The sequence below is a fragment of the Lissotriton vulgaris genome, chromosome 1_1 (genome assembly GCF_964263255.1).
Source record: "Lissotriton vulgaris chromosome 1_1, aLisVul1.2, whole genome shotgun sequence".
In the NCBI taxonomy this organism is placed as follows: domain Eukaryota; kingdom Metazoa; phylum Chordata; class Amphibia; order Caudata; family Salamandridae; genus Lissotriton; species Lissotriton vulgaris.
The window spans coordinates 326,150,320-326,166,279 of record NC_141685.1 but is presented as its reverse complement, the minus strand read 5'-3'; the positions used below and the strand labels follow the sequence as shown (position 1 = coordinate 326,166,279).

The following is a 15,960-nucleotide window of genomic DNA, read 5'->3' as shown; positions in this document are numbered from 1 at the left end:
CCGCCTGTTAGCGAACTGATGAAAACTAATGATGACTCCACTTACCTGCGGTACCGGAATGGAATGCTCATAAATCCGCGATCTATAGGTGCAGACGGGGAAAGATCGTAAAGAATCACAAAGAAAACCAATTCAACTTATGTCCACATGAACCGCTTCAATCCTGTAAAAGGTTCCTCCACCCTTATCATCAGCATCTCTCTGTGTTGTGATCTCCCCACTGCTTTGCCCTTTCCTATTGGTCCAGAAAGAGGTTTAATTTTGGGAAAAACTGAATATTCCAGATCTGTGAGACACTCCCTTAAGAGTACACATTAGCCAATGACATTGGTTAGATCTGATGGTGTCCTAGTTTTGTACAGCTGCAGAGAAAACATTATTGGTCAGATTCAGCAAGGGGAGGGGAATGTGGGAGGGAGATGGAGTGGTGCAATGAGAATGAGGAAGTGAAAGAGAAGGAGGAGAGGAGACAGAGGGAGAGGAGCGGAGGGTAAAGTGAGACAGGCACATGTGGGGAGGGAGGGAGAGAGCGAGAGATAGAGCAAGCGAGAGAGAGAGACACTACTAGAGCTTAGATGCAGAATTGTAGAGCTGCAGAGTGCAACACGCATTTGCAATGTAATAGGTATCGCATTTGCGAGAGTTCAAGCTATTGGCATTATAAATGACAATGCCATTTATTTATGTTTTTGCTAATTAACACAAAGTAAAAGGCATTGTCATTTACAATGCCAATAGCTCAAAATTGTAAATAGGAGATCAATTCAACGAAGCAGCCTGCCATTGTCCCGGGCTGCTCGGAAAGTGTAAGCACGCATGGCATGCTGAATGTTGCAGGAATCCATGTCGTACCTGCAGTAGGAGAAACTCATTAAAGAAAATAGTGCTTAAAGACTAAAAAAGACATACCGTGTAACAACCGAGGTAAAAGGGCCAGTTCTCATGGGAGGTTACAAATTAAGACAAGGCAGGACTAGGAGGGACTAACAAGTCTATTAACGAATCAGAAGTCAGCATTTAAGAAGTACAATGACACAAGCCAATGACAAATATGGGTGGAGAGTGGGCAGGGCTTCAATTCCATACTCAAATACAGTATGCCACAGAGCAGCTCATGTGCTGCCCAGGCTCAATCTAAAAAGTCCCCACAAAGATGATTTTTGCCCCAATCTAATAAGGAAGACCTTGTACCTTGTAGTGGTTTTCAGGGCTGCATAATAGTAACAATGCTTGACAAAAAAAACAATTTAGTGGCTTAGGGAGTCTTTGAATCCTATGGAGGTGCGTGGGGGCAGTACATGTGCCCCCAGGGCCACTTAACTAGTGGCCCAAGAGAGACAGGAGCCCTGTTTGGGGCCCCCAAATTCTGTTTTCGACATTCTTTTCATGCTGGTCTTCCTCCTATGAAAAGGCTGTTGGAAAGGGATATCGTAATCCAGACGGCAGTACCTGCCACGGCACTGCCGTCATTTGGGACTAGGAATCTGACCACCACTCCAGCAGGATCACTGATCTTTGCAGAGGTCTTCCCCCGACCGCTGTGGGTCTGACCGTATTGTAATCCGGTGGTCAGATAGAGGGGCTGCTGGCAGTCACACCGCTACCGACGGCCTCTCAGCCATATAGCCACTTTGGCTACTGACAAAAAAGATACAAGTGAAGATTACATTTTTCATGTTAACATTAATAATATAGGTAAGAGAATGTATATTCAAGCTAAGAGGCAGCAACAGACCCGCAATACATAAGTAGATCTATCGAGGATTTGAAATCTTCTCCCACCCGCACTCCACAAGGACCATCAACTTAAATGAATTGTGGGGACTATAGCGTCAATGACCTTGCTAGATATTCTATTGCATCTGCTGCCAGTGTGGGGGATACACTTTCAGCCCTGTTGAATACAGAGTGGTCTGCCATGTTTTTTTCATCATGGTTGGCATTCTTTTTTGCTTTTCAGCAACAAACCGTAAAAGCGAGGATGTGTTGCTTCATTGCTGAAAAGTGAAAGTTAAATGTGCCTGGTGTCAGGAATGTTTTGTCCATGTGTGACAGGGACACTTTTACATTTTCCACCCCGGCTCTGCCATGTCTCAATTGGCAGTCCTGGAAAGAAGAATCAATACTGCCGGGCTACCACAACCATGAGCTGGTAGACCAGGGTTAGATGGGATGCCAGATCAATGATTTCTGATGGCGGAGCTAGTTGAGCTTCCACCACTAGGAACCCCTCTGTTCTCCACCACTAATGGAGGCAGGAAAACCCCATATTTGGCTGGAAGGAAAAGCGCCCATTGATAGTGCTGCTTCTGCTTCGACAAACTCTAAACGAGGAACACAGCCGTATAAAATCTATCATTTCACTACTGAAAATTCAGATCTGTTGCCATTGAAGCGTAGCTCATTTATTGATGCTTTCGCTTCATGTTTGGAATCCCACTGCATCAGAGGAGGAACGTCACCCGTTTTGGCTTCTACCATGGTTTTTTTTCCCCTTGTCATCTTATGTACAACTCCCTCCGTGTGATTAGCTGCTCAGAGTTCCTCTGATGGGAATTTGCACCTGGCATTCACCTTCTGCATATAAAAACGTCTGACTCCTTCAACAATACATACCTTGGTGTGACTACCTACCCTAAAGCCCTGGTGAAGTCCCTGCACCATCATTGCCTTACTATACTCCAAACAAATGTTTCATTGACGTTCAGTCTAGCTCTTCTGTGTTTCATCCCCAGGTTTATATGTTGTTGACTAAACATGTTGAACTCATGAGTTCTTAGAGACCCCCTTATGAGAATACAAGGAAAAGTCTGTTAAATGTATAAGAAACAAAATCCCACCCTATCAGATAGCAACCATGATTTTCAAACAAAGGAGCTTGGCTTATAGTGGAATAATTTGAGTTGGTGCAGTGCAGAGCGAGAGAGAGAGGGAGCGGAATTCTTCTCTTGAATATCCCAGCTTTAGGGTAACATGAAAACACAATACAAACAGGCAAATGGAAATTTGTGAATAAACACTATGAGCAAAGACTCCCAGCCAAAGTGATGATGGCCACTTGCAATGTGGAAAAGGTTCTAGTAGTCACAGAGCTAATAATAGGTAATAGGAGCATCGTTATCAGTGGAATAATGGAATAATGTACTTCCCAAGTGAGGGTTCTGGGATTTTGGAAATACCTGGACCCAAATGTAGGATAGGAGATCCATCTTGTAGCACAGGGTTTACATAACATCTTCAATCGACACCTACCCTCCTCCCCCCTTCCCCCGGGAGTTTTTAGAAAATGTTTACATGATATACAAAATAATAAAAGACGGAAAGAAGGAAACTTTAAGACGAAAATAAATACACCCAGGTTAAGTGAAAAAGTATTTACACTCATTTAGAAGTGAGATTCTGAGGAAATTAAACAAAATGAGCTATGTGAGAAGAATATGAACTGGATTTCATATTGCGTGTGGGAATAACTAAACTAAGCACATCATCTACTACTTGTCAAGGCAAATTCTTTCCTTTTGGAACAGTGCCTACAGAAAGAGTTCAAAGACTGTATCCTTAAAGTTGAACATACACAAAACAGGAAGAAATTACTGTACTGTTAAAACATATATATATATATAAGCTGGGATTGATCGTGATATTTACATGGATAAAAACATGATGTATAAATTACCGCCACCTGAGCCATTTATAAAAGGAGATGATGTTAATGTGGCAGTATGGGAGGTGTGGAAGGAATATTTTAACAATTACAAATCCATTCTTGATGAGGAGGAAGAACCTTTAAAACCAGAGGAGAAGGAAGAAATATTGCCACACAGTTTAGGAGCCGGTGGACGGAAAGTGTACTATAACATAGAAAAGGAAATCTATAAGGGAACGGTCAGGAATGTTTTTGAGAATGTCATGCATGTTTCAGATGAACATTATAAGCAATTAACGAATGGCTATGCACATAGGAACATAAGATACAAAGAAGAGGGAGATATCAAAAAAGTAATGCACAAAAATGGAACTACACATGAGCATACTATCAATATGGGCGTTGTGGAAATCGACATCAACGTTCACTCAGGGTCACCTTATACAGTAGTAAGCAAAAGTATATGGGAAAATAAATTGGCAGTAACTCTAGGGAACGCAGTGGAAGCAACAGACACGTCCCTGGAAACATACACTGGTGAAAACATTATCTTGACTGGTAGTAGAGAGATGAAATTGAGTTGCATGGAGAGAAGTACATGGAGTAAAGTTTATATTTCAGAAGAAGAGCTATCTGTGCTAGAATGGGACGAACAAAAGAAATTAGGATTAACTCAAAATCCCACAAAAGCAGACCCCATGAGTAAACTGACAATAGACAACAGTAGAGAATTTACAAAGTTGGAGATGTTAAAGGTGAGAACACCACAGACTTTGGTCGATGTTGGATGGACAGGGGCTGTTGAGAAGAATGAAAAAACATTGTTGGGGAAAGAAGTTGAAGAAAGAATAAGTAAAAATTTCGGAGAAAAGGCCAGTGTAGATGTTGTTGTGGAAAAAGAAGAACTGTTTCTTAGGGGAACTGGTATGGAAACACTAACCACGAGGATAGAGAAGGACCATCGTGAATCTTCCCGCCTAAAAGATGAGAAAGTGTGGCGCTCTACTGCACGGGCCGAGTCTAGACCTTGGACAAGGGAGAAATGTGCTATTGACACTGACCTTGCAGGAGTAAATAGTCTGTGTCTAATTAAATCAAAGTGTAACAAGCAAGGAGAGTACTTGGACTGGATATATAGCGAAGTGTCTGATATGGAAATTGAGGAGGCGCACCATAACGCACGAAGTTCACAGTTCAAAGTTGCGTTAGGTATGAACAGGTTACTAATAGAAGGCAGGAGAGAATATGGGTACAGAGACAAAGAAGACTCAACCATATTCTTCAGTAGTACTCGTTTGATGGAATCAGAAGACAGACTGGTCTTTGACGAGGCATGTACAGCAGGATTTACTAGTGGCACTGGTACAAAGTACAACAAGGGAACTTATGTTGGACCCGACGCTGATCATGATGATGAGAAGGTAACCTGTCGTATGAGTAGATGTAGACGCAGTGCAACATGGTCCTGGAAATTCCCCAAGAAAAAGTATTCTATGACTGTTGCCACACACCTCGGTGGAGAAATGGAACAAGTATTGGTGGACTAGAGAACTAGTGTGAATCGGATTGCAAGGGCCAGTTACACTGCATCCCTCTGGAAGTTCAAATCATCCAAGTTGGGGAATGGATTAACTTTGTATTGGTCCATACGGAACAAACTAACCCGTTACTGTAACTACTACTTGTTAATGGGGAATGGGTGAGAACTATAAGTTTGTGTTTGAACTAAACGTGGGTTATGACTACATGGAATCTAACCATTTTTCTGTGACTACTTGGCCAATTTAGGAACAGACTCCAGTAGTACCATAACCCCAGATTACAACTGTTATTTGTGTTTCTAACCTTTTCTTCATTCTCTTCCTGTGGAAGGAGATGTGTTACTTTGGCATTTTTCCCCACCTGCATCTTTTCTTCCATGTTTCCGTCCCTTGCCGCGCAACCCCCATTAGCATACTGTACGTCAGATAGCGTGTTGGCTTATCTGACAGCTAGTTCCGTTGATAATGACTGTTGCTGCTGTCAATGGTTTTTGAGCTGGCTCCGGCATGAGTTAAAGGGTTGATCTGCCACCCAGGGGAGGGGCACACTATATCTTCTGTCAGGTTGTTCTATGCTGGAAACCAGGAAGGGGTCTTCTGCGCAAGACTCTATGTCACGATGTTGCAGTTCCTTACTTGTTTGTCAAGGTTTTTCCCCTCTGCGCCTATCAGCCTCACCCTTACTCTCTCCCTTTCTCTTCACCCCTGTTTCACCTTCCCCTCGTGCTCGCTCCCGCTCTCCCTTGTTTTTGGGCCTTGCTCCCTCTAACCTTTGAGGTCTCCCTAGGGAGGATGATGTGTTGTAACTTGTCTCAGGGTGACCCACCTCCCTTCGCTTTCCCCCCCCTCTTCACCTCCTCCCCTTGGTACGGTCTGCGCTGTCACCTGAAGGCAGCGTTAGAATGTTGGCGGTTGAGACTAAGCCGTCAAGCTGGGAGCACCTGTGTATTCACCAACTTAATAAATGTTCCTGAACCCTCTATGTGTAGTGCCTCTTTACTACACACAGATATCATATATTTAATAGTAAGTACGTTTAATCTGTAAAATTAACATTTCTGAACTATGGTCATGTTTATATTCACCAGCCTTTGAAAACCACACAGGGTTAAGTAGTACGAAGCTGTAAAGAGATATGGCCGGATCTCATAACATTTTTGACTGGTGCTATTTCATGTCCTCAGTGGTAAGTTAAGGCAGTGCTGGGTACCGCCATGTTTTACTATCGTATTATGAAAGCAGGTTTCTGGAGGCGGTAACGTGTGCCAAGAATGCTCAAGACTAATAATTCAGGACGCTCTGCTTATTATGCAGGTAGCTTATTGAACCAGAGAGAAACCCCTCACCACAGTCATGCCAGGCGCAGTTAGCCACCAACTGTAAACTCGAGAAGCCCCAATGACACCACAGAACACCTGAGCATCATAAGGAATTCCAGAGCTCCATCTTATCTGATACAGCCTAAGCACACTACAACAAAGACCATCTGCAAACAGATCATAGCTCGGGGTAGTTTATTTGAATACACACTTTGTACAGTAGTAACATCACTGTTTAGATTAGTTCTGGGACCACGGAAAATCCATAAAGAAACAGGCGTCATGGGTGCTTAAAATAATACACTCCTTCTGCCAACTTTTGTGCTCAGGCAGGTCCATGCCTGGGTTGCTGGGTTACCTGCAGCTTCTAATCTTAAACCACAGTCTTCTAGCCAGTGCTTAATTGTACTGATGTTTCCAGTTGGTGGGTTCCAGCACTAAGCTAGGGTTTAATAAATTTAAAAAAAAAAGGAGAAAGCAGAGGTGAAAAAAGAACCTAAAAGAGTAAGGAAGTGTAGGGAGGTGGAATAAAGGGGCAGGAGGTGAAATCAAAATTAGACAGCTTCAGAATTCTGCAACTCCACCATTCAGCAGGGCTGCAGCAATCTCGTAAGAAAAAACATACATATATACTTTACAAATTAAAAACTTCTGGGATAATGGGATAGCCACAGCACCTAACCTGAGATCAGAGTGAACCACCTGAGATGCCTAATCATAGTAATATCAATTGTCTGCGACTCCTATTCACATATTCCACACTCCGACCCAATTGTCAGTTCAGTTTATCTGGGTGTAATAAACACCATTAGTCATCAGGATTTTACTAGCTATTATTACATACAGACTCAGATTTACTATGATTTTGGTTTGAGCCACTTTGCGTAGGTTAGTAAAAGCGAAGTATCACAAAGCAGCGGGCGCAGTGCAAGTGCTCAAACAGAATATAGTATGGACGATGGGTGGTTTCAATTGAATTTAGAAAAGCTCCAACCTTCCTACTATCATTTAGTTTTTGTATATTTGTTTCTGAATTAGATAAAAAATCTCATAATTTGTATATTAGTTTGCTGAATGCTTATTTCTGTATTTTATGTGTATTGCTTTGCAGTTCAAATGATTAAAAATACTTAGGGCGGGGGCTTTCGGCATCGGGTATGACCGATTGGTGGTCCCTAGATTCTAATAATGATTCAGTGTGGGTCCCTGGGTTCTAGTAATGATTAAGTGGGGGTCCACAGGTGTCAAAATGTTAAGATCCACTGGCTTAACGCATTAAGTACATCAAGAAATATTTCTGGACGAGGCTCTCACTCATATACAGTCTAGGCATGACTATAATTACAAATACAATCCAGGAAAAACAGGCTATGGAAAAGCAAATAAGTCTCACCTGAAACAATTCGGGGCAGACCGGTTGGATTTGACAATGTTTTTTTTCTCTAGCTGGCTAGCGTGCATGCACATATATTTGTGGGTGCTGTCTTGGAATGAATGATTTGTTCTTAAAGCAAAAGAAAAAAATATTCCTAGATGGCTTTCATGGAATGGTTTTTCTTTTGCAATAACAAAAATGATTATAAGATTACCATTTTGCATGTGTGCACATGCATTCTTCTTAAAGCATAAGAAAAAACATTCCAGAACAGGTGGCTTGCATGCATGGTTGCACGGGCTTGCAATGGTTTAAAAAATATTGAAAGATGGTCATCTCCAGACTGTCCGATGGGCCTTGGATTCCCTTCAACCCCTAAGATTGTTATAAAAAGCCTGGGGATGTGGCATGAAGATACTTTATCTATGGACGTTCAGGCCATATACACCATGGCCCTTTGTTTTGGAATTCTGCGAATGCTGTGCAAGATTCAACCCTTAATTCATCAGACCCTTAGATGAGTGGTGGTTCAGGCACTTGTCCTCTCGCGCCTGGACTATGGTAACTCTTTGTACTTGGGGGCTCTCAAAGCTGCAGGCTGCCCAAAACGCGGCTGCACGTGAATTGCTAGGAACTTCTAGGATCACAGTAAGTTAAACATGGACTGAGATCGCCACTGGCTTCCGATTGCTCGAAGAGTGGAATTTAAATCATTCTGCTTTGCCCACTGTACTCTAAAGGCCGAGGCCCAACCATCCTATGTCGGCTGGTCATTCGTTACAACCCCAACTGAGCACTTCGGTCGTCGAATCTCCACCTGGCTGCCATCCCGGCTCTCTTTCTGCCACAGGGTGGGGCCACCTCTTGTTTCAGTGCTGGGATGCCTCTGGGTCACTATCCGCTCTACAAAGTGCATAAATAGAAATAGACACGAGCTGGCGGTAGGAGGAAGGTGGCTGGGGGCAAGAGGATGCTGGGGAGGGTGCTCATAATTTTTTTTAAATAATGATAGCAAGAAAGTGGAAATGGGGAGGGGGCAAGAGGCAACAGAATGTAGAAGAACAAATAGTGTCACATGCACTGCAATACAGGGTCTGACACCAGCAATAGAAATATACACCTCAATCAATCAAAACACAATGAGTCAGAAAGGCTCCATGGGTAGGACAAGCACAAGAATAGGGAGGAAAGTAATTAAATTAGGAGCAGAGACTTGAGATTTGGCAAGAAAGCCACTGAATCATGAGCACGGTAAAAACAACAAACCCACCCTGAATCTCTACTGGATACAATCGGTCGGTTGCAAATAGACGGCTAAGACTGTCTCTACTGAAATAGTGGTTTGAATCTGTTTTTAATTATCTACCTTGAAAGTCACCAAATATGAACAAGTCTTAGAGTATTGTTTGAGGGAGTGGTTCTGAAATCTACTGGTGTGATGTCGATATAGCAAGCAATGTGAGTGAGCAACTGAATGAGTGAGTGCATGCATGGGAGTATGAGTGAGTGTGTTTATCAGAAAGCCATACAGTCAGTGAGTTAGAGTAGTGCTTCTTAACCCATGGTCCAGCGAACCCTGGAGGACCACAAAACCTACTCAGATGGTCCACCACAATTTAGAAAGGTAATTAATATTAGCAGATTAATGAAGTGTATATAAATAAAGAAGCAACATGTATAATTGAATATTTTAAAATGTTCTGTAAATGTTTAGGAATTTGAAATCGGAGGCTAGAAATGTAAATGTAAATGTTGTATACTTGTAAAGCGCACCGCTGCCCACACCGCGGGCGTCCCGCGCTGTACACCTGGTGAGACCAGGCATCCCCGGCGTTGAAGGGGCCGTTGTGAAGATTAAGCAAGCTATTGCCCGGATTTGCAGAGTGGGACCCAAGGTTAGAGTAGGCGTCGAGGCGAGAATTATCCGGCCCGCGGACCCTGCGCGTTGGGAATCGAACACTTGTCCTGGGCCGATCTCAGCTTCCAGGTCTGCCGCCTCTAACCATTGAGCCACACTTCTCCACAGAAATTAAGTTAGAATCCTCAGATTAATTTGTGGGACCAGTGCACGTGCATCAAACAGAAAAAACAATGGACAATGTGTGGCCTAAATTTAATTTAGACAAACTCCAACCTTCTCATTAAAATTAAAATTGCATTTTTTTTATTTCTTTGTGAATTTAATAAAATATTTTATCTGTGTTTTTGGTTGATGAAAGCTTCTTTCTTTAGTTTTTGTGTACTGTTTTGAGATACAGACCCTCAAAAATGGGTAAGCCAGCGTCCTCGGCTTCCAGTAATGACTAAGTGGGAGTCCCCAGATTCCGATAATGATTCAGTGGGGAGATCCCAAGGCTCCAGTAACAATTAAGTGCTGGTCCACAAAAGTGAAAATATTAAGAACCACTGAGTTAGCGTGTGCATGATTTAGAGTGGTTCAGCGAGTAAATAGGTAAGTGTAGAAGCGAGTGTCTGACTGCATGAGTATGAGTGAGTGTATAGTGTAAAGTGAGTTAGTTAGAGTGGGTAAGTTGAAGTGTTTGACTGCGTAAGTGAGGGAATAAGCCAGGAAAGTGAGAAACCACGTTATGAGAAACAACCTCCTTTAGAATGAGAGAAAATGCAGAATTCTAAGTATCACAGAAGAAAGAAGGAAAAATACTTTATTTAAACCTAAAACGACAACTGCCAAACCCTTGGGCCTCCTTTCTAGTGGCCAACCTAGAATGTACAGAAAAAGTCTGATGCCTTGTCTGGCCAAAGCGAAACACTTGTTGGCCTAGTCGGACTGTACACCTGTATAGTCAATGAAAAGCTACATTTGATTTTATAAAGAATAAATACACCATTCTAAAAACACAAGAGTCAAGCGGATTCTTACTCATTCAAATAAGAGTTGAGAAGTTTACAATCGGATCCTCCCAAAACCCATTCAGGCATTCAACTGTAAGAAAACACCAGACTTTAATGTCTTTGCCGACATTTCTAGCTTGGTATCTTGTGTGCAAGTGTCCTAACAACTGCATATTGCGAGACGAGAAGCTTATGAAATAATCAGTAATGTGTGCTTGTAGAGTGACACAGAAAAACTATTCACACATCACAATTACATATACATGAGTGAGTTAAACAGCACACAGCATGACATTAGATGCCAGCCCCCTCGAAGACTGGTGCTTAATGACAGGGTTGAAACCTTGCCTTGTCGCGTGCCTCGGGGGAGTCGTCAGACTAGACATTTCCATCAGCAGAATGACAGGTTCACGTTACACTGGAAGCGCAGGGCGTCGGAATATTTACACACGCTCGGCTTCTTCCAGGCGGCCCCAGATACGGCTCAGTAACTACACACGAGCACAGCCCCACCCCCACATACAGCTGCCCCTCGGAGCCCCACGCTCACAGCACAGGTGCCCCCAGTCCGCAGTGGCAGCTGCCTCTCCCGTCCCGGACCCACGTACACCACAGAGACGCCCCTCCCAGCCCAGGGCACACCTCACAACTGAACTTGAAGATAAGGCGCCTCGCCCTGCCAGCGCGTCGCTGCCGTGGCAGCTCGGAAACAGTGCCTTGCAGCCCTGTGCTTTTCACAAATGCCACTTTACTTGTGTATCAAAGCATCGGTCGCTGTTAAACCTGCTGCCAAGGTGGCACATGGGACGGCGCCCCCTGCCAGGAACCTCGAAGAAGTTGGCAGTTGAAAACTTTCACACTTACCTTCCTCGCAGATCAGTGGTTTTCAGACTTGCCCTCGCCGCGATTTGAAGCCAGGACCTGGATTTAAGAGCCCCCTTGTGCCTGGCCCCCGTGTTCCACAGTGACCAGCCCCTGGAAGTGTGCCTTCCTTCGGTTTCCAATGAAGAAAGAAGCTGCCTGCTCTCTTGCACTTTTTTTCCTGCGTGATGTCACATCCTGATTTTGTCTAGAGCTGCACAGCTGTCCTTGTATTAACTTCACGAGAAAAAAAATACACAACCCTAAGAAGTTACCCCCCCCCCCCAGTTCCCGAGTTCCTCTTCCCGCACGAACTCCTAAAGACCCCGCCCCACCTCCTCCTCACGCAAAAGTTCGGGTCTTTCAATAGTTTCCCGGGACTCGAGAAACTTACTTGGTCTGTTCACTATCCGAGGGGCTTCTCCTCTTCAACCCACTGTAAACACAGAGTCCTCACTTTTCACGTCCCTCGCGCACTCCTCCCGTGGGAAGCACACCACACGCCGTGTCCATGGAGAGGAGGGCACGCATAAAACGCACACACACACCCCGGACCCGTCCGCGCGCTGCAGCATCCCTCGCTGAAGCCAGAGCCGCTTATCACTCTGAGACAACAGCTTCCGCATCCGCGAGCCGTGTTTAGGAAGGAAGGGAGGTCACAGGATTTAGTAAAAAACATGTCAATTAATGATGAGCGTCACCGGCAGCGCGCGGCGGGGTCTAAACAGTGACGCGGCATCTCACGCGGACGGCGGCCTCTGCGCCCGTCACTTGGGGTAACAGTACTGTACATTGTTTACATACAACTATAGAAACACACAACTTGACTAGAGGCCGGAATGAGGGTTTCACGTCTGCTGCTCTCACAATGACCCCGCATGGTGTCCAGCGTTACCCTTCTTAAATGCCCTGGGACTATTTCTCATATATATATATATATTTTGATACCATTGTTCTGTTATTTTGTTGGTGTTTATGTAATGACGCTTAATAATCACATACAGCAGGTGTGTACTGTGGAACTCTGGTTTATTTAAGTACAAGGTTATAAATTCCGAGGAGCGCCGGCCGGCGCTCTGCTCCGTGCAATTCTCGGCGCGCTACTGGATGCGCGCGCATCCGACGCCAACATGGCCGCCATACGTCACGTCAACGTGACGTGCGTAAACTAGAACGCTACATATCTCCCCCTTTTACCAAAGTCTTAAGCAGTCACTTACACATCGTTGTCCAATTCAAAGTCTCGAAATCTGGAGGGCCTTACCACCTGCCTTCCGCTCCTGGTAACCCTACCGGTGTTCTCTTGAGTCCCTTGATACTGCATTCCAGTTCCTTCCATTTCTTCACTCACCGCTCCATCACCGTTCATGTTTCCTCCCGACTGGTCCATCTCAGCTCCTTGAGTCTCGCTCACTTCTTCACTTTCTCGCGCCTTCGCTGCACTTGCTCCATCACATTGCTCACTCCCACTTTGCCTACTTTCCACGTTCCATTCATCCATGTCTTCACCTTCCGTTCCAAGTCGTTCCCACCTCAATACCTTGTTGCACCGGGCCATGCGGTCCTGCGACCACACATTACCATCACTCAGCAGGGTCGCTCGATCGTACACTTCCTTGACTTGCATAGGCTTGCTATACTTGCTGTCTCCTTTCTTTTGTAGAGTGGCTAGCTTTACTCTCACCCACTCTCCCTTTTCCAGGCCAGTCTCTTTCACATTCCTCCGTTTGTTGTAGTGGTTGGTGTAGATTGTTTGTGCTCTTTCCAGGTTGGCCCGTACCACTGCAGGGGACCACTCACTGGTGACAACCTTTTCCTTCCAGATCCTGTTGTCGTGCGTGAAGGGTTCACGTCCTCTCAATATTTGAAACGGGCTGTACCCCGTGCCTGTGGGGGTTATTCTGTAGGCCCACACCATGTTCTCTAGCGCTTTTTCCCAGTCTTTGTTGCTGGATATGGCGGCTTGTATGGCTCCCATCACTACCCTATTAAATCGCTCCACTAGGCCATTACCAGCTGGATGGTAAATTGCTGTGTGTCTGATGGTGATGCCATTTCTTAACATGAATTGGTTCCATCTCTCCGACGTGAACTGTGGCCCATTATCGCTTAAGATGGATTTGGGGATTCCTTCCCTTGTGAAAGTTTCGGGCAGGAACTTCAAGATATTCTCAGTGTCCATGGACTCGCCCACTTTCAGCTCTGGCCACTTGGAGTATCGATCTATGAGGACGCACACGTACTTCTGCATGCCCTGGTCGTCTAGCACAGGTCCTAAAATGTCTATGGACAGCTCTTCCCACGGATTGGAGGGAGAATCGAACTTTCCAAGAGCTGGACGTAGTGGTTTCAATGTTTTGTCAGCTCCTTGGCATTGTGGACACTCCCTGACGTGCCTCTCCGCTCTTATGTCCATACCTGGCCACCAGTAATTTTGTTTCGATCTGGCCTTGAGTTTTCCTATGCCCAAATGGCCTTCATGTAGCAAGTCCAATAACTTGTTGGTGAGGTTCCTTGGGGGGATCACCTTGTCTCCTCTATAGATGAATATCCCCTTGTCTCCTACTGACAGTTCCTCCTTCACTTCGTAATATGGCCTAAGGCTCGTTTTCACATTTCTCTTGTCTGGCCATCCTTGTATGATGTGCGTCTTCACTTCCTTGATGTCGGTATCCTCCTCATATGCTTCGGTCCATTCTTGTTGGCTGATTAGTTTTTCCTGGTCTTCTATGAGGGCTACCATCTCCTCCCTGTCTGCAGGGTCTTCCTCTCCGGGCTCCATGGCAGCTGCTCTACTCAGGTAGTCCGCTACTCGGTTCCGGTTCCCAGGGATGTATTCCACGTCGTACCTGAACTCAAGCAACTTTAAGGACATTTTGGATATCCTGGGTGTGGCACTGGCATGTCCGCTCAATGTTAATACTTTTACCAACGGCTTGTGGTCTGTCTTGAGCAGAAATCGGGTACCCCACAGGAATTGCCGGAACCTCGCCATGGCCCACACCACCGTTAGCATCTCCTTCTCGATCACGCTGTATTTGCTTTCAGTATCCGTCAATGCCCTGGATGCGAAGCTGATTGTCTCCATGTCCCCTCTTCCTCGGTCTTGCATGAGCACAGCGCCCAGACCTTTGTCGCTGGCGTCGGTCGTGAGCACAGTGGTGCCCTGTGGGTCGTAACCTTTGAGCGCTATGGCTCCTGTGACATCCTTTTTGATGGTTTCGAACTCTGCTTGGGCTTCCGGTGTCCACTGAAACGCCGTGCTCTCCCTGGTCAGCAACCTCATGTTGTAGGTCTTTGAGGCAAAGTGTACCACAAATTTACTATAGTACTCCGCCATTCCCAAGAACGACCTGACTTCTTCCTTGTTCTTGGGGGGCGGTGCTTCGGCGATGGCCTTTACGTTCTCCGCCTTTGGTGTGACCCCTTGTTGTCCGATTTCATGGCCTAGGTACGTCACCGATTGCAGGCCCAACCGGCACTTTGTCCATTCTGCTGTAAGGCCCTTGACTTCCAGTGTTTGTAGCACTTTTTCTAACTTCCGAACATGATCCATCCTATCACACCCCATCACCAGGATGTCGTCCTGGAAGTACTGGACACCCTCGCAGTCTCTGAATAGTTGGTGCATCATTTTCTGAAAGACTGCAGCCGCCGAGGCCAGCCCGAACGGCATACGACAGAACCGGTAGCACCCGAACGGGGTGATGAAGGATGTGAGGCTTTTGCTGTCCGGATGCAGTGCTATTTGGTGGTAGGCCGAGGTCAAGTCAATAGTGGAGTACCACCTTACTCCTCTGGTCTTGGCCAACATCTCCTCGATTCTGGGAAGGGGAAATTTCTCCACTACAATGTTTTTATTCAGTTCTCTCAGGTCCACACAGAGCCTGACCTTCCCATTGGGCTTCATTACGACTACTAAGGGCGCCAGCCATTCAGCGCAGGTGATTGGTTCTATTATGCCCTTCCTCTCCAATTCTTGGAGTTCCGTCTGGACTGCTTCTCTCACTGCAATTGGTACGTTTCTCACTTTGTGTGCTACTGGGATGGCTCCTTCCTTGAGCACGATCTTGTGTTGGAATTTCTCCATTCTCCCCACTGTGCCTCCAAACACCTTCGGGTAGTTCTCCTTCCATTTGTTCATATCCGGCCATTCCTCCTGTTCTGTAAGTAGAATTTGTTCCTTCCCTCCTGGGTCTAGTTTTATTCCCAGGTCGCCCTGGTCTAGCCATCCTAGGACGGAGGGTCCTTTTTCCGCAACGTATAGTTTGCACCACGCCGATCGGCCTCTAAACTCAAACAACAGGCGTCGGAATCCCAACATGGGAATGCGATCACCGTTGTAGGTGACCGGCCGAATGTCTA

At 45.5% G+C, this 15,960-nt stretch overlaps 1 protein-coding gene across 3 annotated transcripts in view; it reads right to left on the bottom strand.

Moving 5' to 3' along the window:
* MOB3C (MOB kinase activator 3C) overlaps positions 1–12,303 on the bottom strand; it is a 236,077-nt gene extending 223,774 nt beyond the window's left edge. The window contains exon 1 of one of the 3 annotated variants that reach the window (XM_086952378.1): positions 11,990–12,303. The gene's annotated coding sequence lies outside the window, so the exon portion shown is untranslated. Of the gene's footprint in view, positions 1–11,181; positions 11,347–11,598; positions 11,780–11,989 lie in introns of those variants that run through there. The other 2 variants (XM_086952379.1, XM_086952380.1) reach the window with 2 other exon arrangements.
* Positions 12,304–15,960: the final 3,657 nt, after the last annotated feature.